Genomic DNA, 12562 nt, shown 5'->3' with positions numbered 1-12562 from the left:
TTGTGTGCTAGTGCAGAGGAAGCACAGAATTGCGACATATTCATGTAAATATGTCACATCCCTGTGCTTCAGAAGTGCCAGAGAGTGGTGCAGCTAAACGGCTTGCAGTGTCACGCTGCAGCACTTCCTCATAGATCTGCCCCTATAAATGCACCATATAGTACTAATGCATTCTTTCAGTCAATCATACTCTACACATACATTCAACCAAACTTCCAGACATTACCATGCAATTATAGTTCTTTTTTTTAAACAGATAAGGTAGTTCTGAACTTGTTCTGTTTTTTGTTTTCCATTTTTCTTTAGTTTTATAACAATGTTGTACCTTTTTTGGTGTTTTTAAAAATTTAACAAAAAAGGAACAAAGTAAACAGTTAGCTTTTGGAATTCAACATCATTCCAAAAAATAAAAAAATAAAAAAAATTGCATTTGTGGTTCTGTTGAGCGACACAAGTAGCGTTCACTGACTGTTCACCATAACAGATGATAGTTTTGCACTTAGTGCAATGCTGCTGCAGAAAAGCAAATTCTGGGTGAATGTGCACTGGTGGTGCTGAAGTGGACGGTCCAGAGGTGCTAGCAATGCCTCGTGGTGGATTTTTTGCTGCTCCCCTCATTTCTTCTCGTGCCAGATTCTTCGGGTGAATGGTCCGCGAATGTTGATACATACTCGCTGTTTCATAGGAGTATTTCTTGTTGCTGCCTCGCGACAGGACCCTGTCACACAGCAAGCATGTGACTTTTCTTGCGTTGACCTTTTTTCTCCGGCAGGAAAGGTGAAAAATGTCCATACCACTGATTCAGACCTCTGCTTGGGTGGATCTTCCTCCAAGATATCTTCATCTGAAGAATGATAAGGAGCTTGTGAACCAGATGCCATTTCTCCAATGCAATTTTTTTAAAACACCAAAAAAAATTAATAAACTAGCTCTGGAAGAAGAAGAGATGTCTCTCATCAACTGCTCCAAACAGAATCATTAAAATGGGTGGGGTCCTTCAATAGTAATAGAAATGTAATGAACCAATCAAATACATTTTTTTTGAGGTCACATGGGATCCGCGCACCGTGCACTCATGAAGCGCGCACACGACGCAACTTCGCCAAAATATATTTTAAAATATTATTATTACAAGAAGAACCCTCCAAACAACTCCGACAGCAAGAAAGTCTCATGGTTCACCAATGACCTCAAAGACTCCAAGAAATCCTGCCGTGCCCTCGAGAAAGCCTGGCGCCACGACCAGTCAACGGAAAACATGACAGCCCTCAAGAATGCCATCCGCAAACACCACCAGCTGATCCGCACCACCAAAAGGTCATCTTTCAGAGAACGACTGGACAACAACACCCACAACAGCAGGAACTCTTTAGCATCATTAAAGAGCTCTCCAACCCCAACCCCAACCCCAACGCCAGCAACAACGACATCACGCCATCGCAAGACCTCTGCGACTCTCTCGCCACGTTCTTCCACCGCAAGATCGCCGATATACACAACAGCTTCGGCGCTCAGACCACGTACCCAACCACCAAGCCAGCGCCCCCCACCACCACCCTCTGCACCTGGACCCCCGTCAGCACGGAAGACACCACCCTCTTGATGAACACCATCCACTCAGGCTCCCCAGCCGACCCCTGCCCACAGGACATCATTAACAACTCCTTCGCATCCACCACCTTCCCGGAGAGCTGGAAGCATGGGGAGATCAGCTCCCTCCTGAAGAAACCCAACGCAGACCCCACAGACCTCAAAAACTTTCGACCCATCTCGCTCCTCCCCTTCCCCGCAAAAGTCATCGAGAAAACCGCCAACATTCAGCTGACTGCCTTCCTCGAGACGAACGACTCCCTCGACCCATCACAGTCCGGATTCCGAGCGAACCACAGCACCGAGACCGCCTTCATTCCAGCCACCTCCCGCTAAACCTGAGGTGGAGGCTGGGTGCAGACGAACGGGTGCATCATTTTGCTGACTACAAGCTGCTTTTAACTGTGGTGTGATCCACGCTGAGTGCTAGCGCTTTTAAAATTTACAACTTGTGTTGCATTATTTTTACTGTGTACTTCTACTTTATTTTATTTTCATTTTCGTCACCTGAGGCAGATAGCCAGGTGCCGGGTATCTGCTTACCTTGCTAGAACCTCTACATTACTCCTCTGCCTGGTGACAACAGTGTCGCGTTGGAGTTTCTTTGACTGTCCCCTACCCGCACGGCCGATGAGGTGCTGCAGGGTATTCTAGGAACTGTAGGCTGCTCACATTGCTAGAGGCCATCTTAGGGGGAGCCAGGCACAGTGGTGCGGTCTCTCGCCTGCGAAGATATAAATTTAGAGGCACTTTGCTCCGCACAGCGGACGTGTAGAGCGGGCGCGCCAAAGGAGCACCTAAGGTAAGCCCGTCTGCGCCCGTCAGCATCCCGGAGGCGGACGGGTGCGGGCGGGTCTGACTTTTGCCCTTGTGTATAGACAGTATGCTCACATATACAGCTGTTGAGCTTACTTCTCCTAGGGGCAATGCGGGCTATTGCTGTAGTGGGTTCCCTGCAGACTTAAAAACAAGAGGCGATGTCCCGGTTGCGGCTGGCTTCCGGGCAACGCCCCCGCTACAAACCCCAGTAATTTGTCTAAAAACCGCACCTGTATTCTCCTGAACACAAGATCTTTATGTAAACATGCCTTGGACATTTATAATCTTCTGTCCGAGGTTCATCCCGTATGTCTCTTTTTAACCGAGACGTGGTTGGGAGTTTGCTCTGGCCCTGACATAGCCCTTGCTATTCCTTCTAATTATGTCATCTTCAGGAAGGATAGGAACAATGGAAGGGGTGTTGCATAGCCTTGGTGGTGGACAAGCGTTTCACTTGTTCCATCATTCCTACGGATGACATCCAAGGGTGTGAGGCCCTTGGGCTTTCCCTATCACTGTCTTCTCATCAATCATGTGCCGAGCTACTAAATCTATAGACCCCCCTGGTCCCATAGGCTCTTTTCATGAAGCGCTCCATTCCGTGGTTTCAGCACCTTGCCTAAAAACGGATCATTGCTTGCTCCTGGGGGACTTTAACATTCACATGGATATGAGGAATGATGTTGATGCTATTAAGATCTTTGAAACTACATCGCCACTGGGTCTCACCCCCTATCTCTCCGTTCCCACGCACAACAAAGGCCATACACTTGATTAAGTTTTTTCCACCATCCCAATAGGTATTTCCTCCCCGGTACCTGTCCTGTGGTCGGACCATTTCTTAGTGAACTTCCAAATCCTTCTTTTTGACAAATTTTCATCTAGGGTGCAGGGACGTCCTCTTCAGGCCTCTCGAGCTTATTATCGAGTGTCCCCTGACATGATGGCACATGCTTTAACATCTCATCCTTGCCAGCTGACAAAACAGCATACAGAGAATCCATCAAACTATACCACAGTAACATCTTCCTAGAGAAGAAGGCTTATTTTGCAAAAAGAATTGAGGCCGCTGTGAATACTAGCAAATAAATATTTTCAATCATTAAAGAATCCACCTCTCCCGCTATGTGCTCGCCCACACATTCCCATTCTGAACCCTGGGTTACCCAACTTGCTGTTTTCTTTGCTAATACAATTATTTCCAATCAGGACTCTTTACGGCCCTCCGGCATGGTGATAGCAGCTTGCACCAGTGCCCCCTTGCTCTTGTCCCTCACTGGTGAGGGTCCTATCCTTTCTGATTTTCCTTTTCTTTCCTGCTCCACTTCGCTCGACCTTCACACTAAATTAAAATCTGGCTCTCCATTGGATTCTTGTCCAGCCAAATTTCTTGGAAAAATGGCCCTAATAATTGACTCCTTAATCAACCCTGTGCTTAACCTTTCACTTAGCTCATGAGTGGTCCCTCGGGTCTGATTCTGCCACTTTTGAAAAAGCCTAATCTGGAACCACTGGTACATGCCAATTACAGGCCCATTTCTCTCCTCCCAGAGTTGGCCAAGGTTGTGGAGAAGCATGTCCACTCTTCCCTCTCCAACTTCCTTGAAAGTAATAACATCTTACATGACACTCAGTCGAGTTTTCGCGCTAACATGAGCACGGAGACCGTGCTGTTAGAAGTAACCGAGGCTATTAAGGAGGTTCTTGATCTGGGGGGTAAGGCGATGCTGGTGATGTTGGATCTGTTGGCGGCCTTTGACACCGTTCCCCATGACGGTCTCCTTTTAAGACTCAGGGAGATCGAGTTACGGGGAGCGGTGTCTAGCTGGTTTGAGTCCTTTCTAGCGGACCGCGGCCAAACGGTCTGGGGCCCTCCGTTCTCTGCTGTGGTGCCGCCTTCGGAGGTAGGAGTTCCTCAGGGCTCAATTTTGAGCCTGACTCTTTTTAACATCTATATGGCCCCCTTGGCGGCAATGGCGGAGTCGTATGGTGCCCAGATCGTTTCATATGAGGACGACACCCAGCTTCTTTTTACCTGCAAGAAGGGCTCTGACTTTGATGGTGTGATTATCAGAAGCTGTCTTGGGGCAGTGTTTGATTGGTTCCAGCTCAATAGCCTCAAGTGTACCTCTGATAAATCTGAGGTGCTCTTTTTTGGTTGTCCATCTGATCCCAACTGGTAGTCTTAGTTGGCCTTCAGCCATGTTCCCTCTTTTAGCTGCTTCATCCATGGCCAAGAATCTTGGTGTGCAGATTGACAACGGCCTCACCTTAAAGCCTCAGATTCTTGGTCTAGTAGGGAAATGTTTTGGCCTTCTCAAAATGCTCAGGAAATTTCTTCCTATGCTCTCTCTTGATCACAGGAAAATAACTGTGCAGGGTTTAATTGGCTCTCGCTTGGATTATGAGAATGTGCTCTATCTCGGCTTGCCGGAATATCTCTTTTCACGTTTGTAAAAAATGCAAAATTCGGCTGCACAAGCCATTTTTGGACTCCATCGGAGAGCCAGTGCTACTGATCTTCTGAAAACTCTTCATTGGCTCCCAATCCGAAAACGGATTGTTTTCAAGGAGCTTACGCTTGCTTTCAAAGCGCTTCATGTGTCCGGGGCCAAATACATCAGGAAATGGCTAGGTTTCTATCAGCCATCCAGATCACTGAGGTCAGCTTCCCTGGCCTTGGCATCTGTCCCAGGCATTAGACGAACACGCATTGGAGGTCGCTCTTTCCGGCGTTTGGCACCCCAACTTTGGAATGCCTTGCCAGTTTCCTTGAGAAGGAATGTCAACTTGTAAGCCTTCAGGAAGGATTTGAAGTCCTGGTTGTTTGTTCAGTAGTACTTTCCATTTGTTCGCCTGTTCCTGTTTCCGCATCGGGTTTGAAGCGACGGGACACTCCTCAGAGTAACTGAGCGCTATAGAAATCCTATTTTAACATAACATAACATACCATAACATAACATAACACTGACGACATCAGGACCCGGCTTGACAACGGGGAAACTGCCGCCCTCATCTTCCTTGACCTATTGGCTGCTTTCGACACGGTCTGCCACGGCACCCTGACAACCTGCCTCCATCAGGCCGGGATCCATGGAAAGGCCCTGGAATGGATCACCTCCTTCCTCTCCGACCGAACCCAAAGAGTCCATCTCCCGCCCTTCCGCGCAGCGGCCACCAAGATCATCTGCGGCGTACCCCAAGGCTCCTCGCTCAGCCCCACCCTCTTCAATGTCTACATGAGCCCCCTCGCAGCCATCGCACGCAAGCACAACCTCAACATCATCTCCTACGTCAACGACACCCAACTGATCCTCTCCCTAACCAACGACCCCGCCACCGCCAAAGCCAGCTTCCAGGAAGGAATGAAAGACGTCGTGCAATGGATGAAGCTCAGCCGTCTGAAACTGAACTCAGACAAGACAAATGTCCTCATCCTCTGCCCATCCACCTCTGCCTGGGACGACTCCTGGTGCCCCCTGCACTGGGCACCGCCCCCAAGCCCACGAACCATGCATGCAACCTGAGATTCATCCTTGACTCCTCCCTCACGATGACCAGGCAAGTCAACACCGTTACATCTTCCTGCTTCAACACCCTCCGCATGCTCCGTAAGATCTTCCATTGGATCCCCACTGGAACCTGGAAGACGGTCACCCAGGCCCTCGTCACCAGCCGACTGTACTATGGGAACGCCCTATACGCTGGAACCACTGCCAAACTACAGAAAAGACTCCATCGCATACAGAACGCATCTGCACGACTCGTCCTGGACATCCCCCGACACAGCCACATCTCTGCCCACCTGAGAGATCTGCACTGGCTCCCCATCAGCAAGAGAATCACGTTCAGACTCCTCACCCACAAACACAAGGCTCTCCATGACATGGGCCCCATATACCTCAACAACCGCCTCACATTCTACACACCTTCCCGCCATCTCCGCTCCGCCAGCCTCGCCCTCGCCACCGTCCCACAGATCCACAGAACCACCACCGGAGGAAGATCTTTCCCCTACCTGGCGGCCAAGACGTGAAACACCCTCCCCACCCACCTACGACTGACCCAGGACATCTCTCCTTCAGGAAGCACCTCAAGACGCGGCTTTTAGAGCAGTAGCGGCACCTTCCCTCCCAGAGCCTTGAGACCCTCACGGGTGAGTAGCGCGCTCTTACTGTAAGTATGGTTAGAATTACTTTTCAAGATCAGTACTGGGCTGAAAGATGCAGCACTGAGGTCTCTCCTGATAACAGATGAGTAAATCGGAATACGTAGTTCGGCTGATTTTAGATGAATTTTTTAAAGTTCCAAAACTCCACAAGAATTTCCAAGTGAAACCAGTCAATGTTAGCCTATGGAAGGAAATTCAAGTTACTGGTAGGTATGGTTAGAATTACTTTTGAGGATCAGTAGTGGGCTCAAACATATAGCACTGAGGTCTCACCTGATAACAGATGAGTAAATTGGAATTCGTACTACATCCAGTAAGCGCCACAGAGCTGCGTAGAACAAGAGATGTAGAAATGGGCACGCATTCACAACCTCTCTGCAACACAGTGCAGTGACGCTTCCTGGAAGCAACTGGTGAACTACTTGGACCCCACGGTCCCTCAGGTTGGAAGTTGAATTTTTTTCCCAGCTTAAAACGCGCCACAGGGCGTATTTGCACACATAACGTCAGACCCATCCCCTCCCTTCACCACTATCTAAACGCACCCTGTCACCGTTCTAAATTGAGAGATTAAGGCCCCTTCAATCCTAAGGATCTCTAGGGTCAAACTAGCCCACTAGGTACCTCAAGTAAGCACCACAGAGCTGCGTAGCAGAGAGGTGTAAAAAGGGGCGTGGCCTTTGAACACCTGTCTGCAACGCAGCCCCCTGGCGCATACTGGAGATACCTGTTGGACTATTTGGCCCTCAGGGACCCTCAGTATTGAAAAAGAATGAATTTCCCGACTTAAAATGCACCACAGGTCGCGTTTGCACACTGATGAAGGAAGGGGGCGTGGCCTGAGGTGACATGTCTGCAAACACGCCTGTGGCACGTTTTAAGTTAGAGAATTAATTCCTCCTCAATCCTGTGGGTCCATGGGGGCCAACTAGCCCCCCTAGATGTATGCGCCAGGGGGCTGCGTTGTAGAGAGGTGTTCAGAGGCCATGCCCCTTTTTACAACACTCTGCAAGACAGCTCCGTGGTGCTTACTGAAGGTACCTGGTGGGCTAGTTGCCCCCAGGGACCCTCAGGATTATCAGGGAATTATTTCCCCAACTTAAACGGCTCCACAGGGCGTGTTTGCACACATGTGAACTCAGGCCCCACCCCCTCCCTTCACCACTGTGCAAATGTTGCCCCGTGGTGCGTTTTAAGTAGGGGGATTAACTCCCCTTGAACCCTGAGGGTACCTGGGGCGCAACTAGTCCACCAGCTACCTCTAGTAAGTGCCACGGAGCTGCATTACAGAGAGGTGTAAAAAGGGGCGTGGCCTCAGAACACCACTCTGCAACGCAGCCCCCTGGCGCATTCTGGAGGTTCCTGGTGGGCTAGTTGGCCCCCAGGGATCCCCAGTATTCAGGGGGAATTCGTTCCCCCTCTGCAAACACGCCAGGGGGCGCGTTTGCAGAGTGCTGCATGAAGGGGGCGTGGCCTCCGGTGCGATGCAGTGTTTTTCTATTTTTTTTTTAAGTAGCCCCCATTTTTTCTATTTTTTTTGCCCGGGGGACCCCATCTCCCAGGGCTTGCCCCCTAATATTAATTTTTTTAATACAAATATGGGGAGGAGGGCTGCGTGGCCCCCCTCCTGAGGCTTCTTTTAGCCCCTGGCACCCCATCCTGCAAGGCTCTGCCTCATTTTAAAAAAATCATTTTTTGGGGAGGGGGCCGCAAGGCCCCCCTCCCGGGCCACTTCTAGCCCCTGGGACCCCATCCCCCGGGCTGGCCCTTCTTGTTGGGGGCAATGGGAGGGTCCCCAATCCCTCCACGGTCCCTGCCGGCTCCCCGCATCCTGCAGGAGCCGGCATTGGTTTTCTACATGGGAGCAGCTAACATGCTGCTCGCCATGTAGAAAAGCAATCGCCTTTGGTTTTTGGAAGAGAGAGCAGGTTTCCTGCTCTCTCTACCAAAAAGCAAAGCAGTTTGCTTTGGCTCCTGCCCTCCCATAGCAAACTACAGTGTCCCGGGGTTAGGCACCCAGGGACACTTCAGGAGCCAGCCCTGGGGGGTCAGGGAGTTTCTACCCTGCCCCCTTTTCTCATTTTTTGTGTTTCTTTTTCTGTTTTCTTGTGCCTCGGTTTTACCGAGGCACAATATGGCTGCCAACACTTCCTGGTTTGGAGTGTTGACAGCCAATTAACATAAAGCTTGTGCTCGGGAGGATACGCGTACCCTACCTCGTCCATAGATGTATTTATGATTTTACTTTTGATTTTCTCAGGAACTACTGCACGGATTTACACCAAAAGCTTGCTCTGCAAAACAAACTCTACCTTTTTTCCAAATTTGGTGTAATTCCGTTCAGCAGTTCGGGCTGTAGCCTCACTCAAAGGTCACTATGGAAAATAGCATGGGGAAAACACGTCTTGGCCCACGCTTGGCGAATCACCTCGAAACTTTCAGGATAGGAGCGGAGCGGAGCGCCCCATCTTCTTGGATAATTTAGTGAAGATTCGTCAACCGGCGCTAAAGTTATTCCAAGCCAAGCCCGGGCCAAGGGTGGGCCCTTCCCGCGCCAGTCGTAGCCAGGAAAAGGCAGGGCAGGGCCACCCCGCTTTCATTTACAATTCGAATTTGTCAAGGACTTGGATAGTGAACATGTAAATACCACACTGGACCACTGTTTGGGAATCACCGTATTAATTGATAATTGATCATTATCTGTTTGTGCAATTCAAATTCATTACAACTTGAATATGAGTAAAGATATTCGTAAGGGGTCAGGAGGTCCTGGGGTGGTGGGTAGTTTAGATGCCTTCTTGCTGTGGGCTGAGTCTGTTCTTAACCATGAGATACAGCTCACCCAAAGGAGACTTTCCAAGGAACCTCGTTTTTCTTTGGGCAAAGATCCTTTAGTTGGTACCCATTCTCTCACTGATCCCATTTCTGACCTCTCATCGCATGTTTCACTTGGGCTGCAACAATCAGAAGCTACATTATCGCCTGCACTTACTATTTCAAACACATCCTTAACATCTACTCCCACCCCTCCTCCAGCAGGGCAAGCTCGCACACGTAAGCAACACTCAGAGCACGAGAAAGCGAGGAAGGGAGTCACATTAGCCACTCAGGCAAAAAAAAAGGTAAGCCGGTATTCTACCATTATCTTCACATCAAGCAAAAAAAATGGCAAAAACAGGAAGGACGGTTAGAGGTAAGGAAAAATCGGTTTTGGTGGAAACAAGCACGCCCCTCTGGAAACTGTTTTCAGGTATCCCCATGTCAGTTAGAGCCAGCTTCAGAAGATTGTTTGTTAACAAAACTTGAGGCAAAGATTGTTGCAATGCTCAAACCTGTTTTAACCAAATTGACAGATATTGACATAAGGTTGGGAAAAATAGAGGGATATCTGTGCCCTTCTAAATCAAATGCTAATAACGATAGAACTATAGCTTCACAGGGCCTTGGGCCAGCTACAGCACATGCTAAATCGACATCTTTTGCAGATGCTCTGGCTGGCTCTAGTAAAGCAGTGGGTGCCCTATCTGTAAATAGTTGTAATATGCAAGCCACATCTGTTAGGGCAAGGACCCCTTTGGAGTTGACGAAGAAAGATGACCCAGGAAAAGCTAAGGACGAATTGCATTATGTTAAGGATTTCCATAAATTACCTCCAGAATCCACGCCCTATACTGTTATCCTTACCAATGTCCCATCACTTCCTTCTGGTCTCGAGGAATATTGGTCAGCACGTAGAAATAAGGCCCTCCATTTATTAAACAGTCAAACGGGGCTGGTTAGTTACCTCTTTCAGGAGTTTAAAATGATTTGTAGAACTCCTTGGGTTGGGTCTTCACAAAAAGAATGCAAAGGCGATTGTGTGGTCTTGTACATACCATCTTATAAAGGGCAGACGCCAGATATTTGAGTAAGGATGGAATTTCCATACTGCCACTTGGGTTCTTCTATCGCAATATGATGCCGCCTATTCCAAGTAGGGATAATCATAGGAATGGGCCACAGATGCAAGATGCTTATGATTTTGATGTCCCTGTTTTCAATAGATTTGACCTTTCCTCAAATTTGGAGGAAATAGATTGACTGAGTTATATACCACCATCACTGGTAACGTTATCCAAACAACAAGTCTTATCTTCTGGGATCTAGGCAAATCCTGCTTTCTGCAGGCCAAATAGCTCGGTGACCATCATAAACCCCAGTTTACATGTGTCATATACTGCATTGGATCATCCCTCAGAGTCTCGGACCCTTGTCTCAAATAGAATACTAATAGATGTAGACTTGGCCCCGCACACTATTAGGGAGAATGGTTCAGAAATTTTGGGGATTGATCCAGATATTTTTCCACGGCAAAATGTCCCAGATTGTAACAACCTGGAAGTAACAATTGTAGTAACATGTAACATCTTATTTTGGAATGTAGCGGGGCTGCAATCAAAAATCACTAATGATATATGGCTTACTTTAGCGGTTAAATTTCAGGTGCTCTGTCTAGAGGAGATATGGGCCAGTACAAAAATGCAGATGGAGGGGCATAAGACTTATTTTTCACCTGCTATTCCCTCGACTTCTGGTAGGGCTAAAGGAGGTCTGATAGTTTATATTTCAAATCTACTGGTGTCTAGGTCTATAACTTACACGAAAGCTGATCCCAATTACCAAATTGTAATCATTTATACGAATAAGGGAGAAAAGTTAGTTCTGATCAATTTTTTTATAACAATATGCACAAGGATCATTTGATTACAATTTTAAAAGAAATTCGCATCACTCTTCTGGAGATTAGGAGTAGGAGCACTATCCACCCTTGGTGGTATGGGGGTGCGATTTTAATATATCGCCATGCAATCAAAGTAGTAACTTAACATGTGGTCTATCTGATGGAAATAGTGTTAACTTAACTCATTTCCCTCACACTATAAGTGGTGAATGCTTAAATGAGACATTATTTTTGATTGAAATGGGATTTGCAAATGAATTAATTTTACCACCACTCCCTTTCTCGCAAGAATTCAACGGCAGAGGTGCCACTACCGTTATAGACTTCATATTTATTACGGATAGGGATGCCACCCGTCTGACTAACTTTAAGACCCACGAAAATGCAACCACTGACCATTTTCCAAATAGTATTTCTCTTTCTTGCCCTTCTAATATGGATAGCAATAAGTCCAAAAGAAAGTTAGGGCTGATAAATTTGTCCATTGAACAAATGGATATTCCCTCATATGGGCAAAAGTTGACCCACAGCAAATTAAGAAAACAGTGGTAGTGAATTCCTTTGGTTCGATAATTAAATGTTTAGATCCCTCATCTACACACCAGGAGGTTCTAAGTAACTTCTCTGTAATAACCAAGGAGATAAACAAAATATTATTTGTCAAACAGAAAAATAATAATGGGAGGAGCAAAGGTTGGTTTAACAAGACCTGTACTAAGGCATATCATGAGCTAAAAACCACTCTACACGCTGAGGTGAGGGATAGAAATAGCATTATAAAGCTAAAAAGAGCATATAATCAGGCAATAAAATCGTGAAAACTGGAGCTGAAAAAAGAACTTTGGGATGAACTACATAAAAGTTGTAGAAATAAGTAGGGGTAGGCGTAGTTCGCGAAGTAGCGCTGCGCGAAGCTACGCGAGTGCACTTCGCACTACGCGAACTTCATGTAGCACTACGCGAGCTGCGTAGTAGCATGTTCGCACTGTGCACGATGCGTTTTCAATGATTGCACAGTGCGGACAAGCATCCGGCACTGTGTAATCTTTGAAAACGGCATCTTGCACAGTGCGAGCTGTAGTTTTCTGCTGCTCGAGTAGATTATTACTCGAGCGGCAGCTTTCTCAACACGAACTGGTAGTTTCTCATTGAGAGCGGTCGCGAGCATGCGCAACCACTCACAATGAGAAACCTGACCTCCCCGCGTTGAGAATCTCGCCGGGATGTCATTTTGCTTGCTCGGGGTCGCGAACATGACGTTG

This window comes from Lissotriton vulgaris, chromosome 3_1 (genome assembly GCF_964263255.1).
Source record: "Lissotriton vulgaris chromosome 3_1, aLisVul1.2, whole genome shotgun sequence".
In the NCBI taxonomy this organism is placed as follows: domain Eukaryota; kingdom Metazoa; phylum Chordata; class Amphibia; order Caudata; family Salamandridae; genus Lissotriton; species Lissotriton vulgaris.
This window is presented reverse-complemented; position numbering follows the sequence as displayed.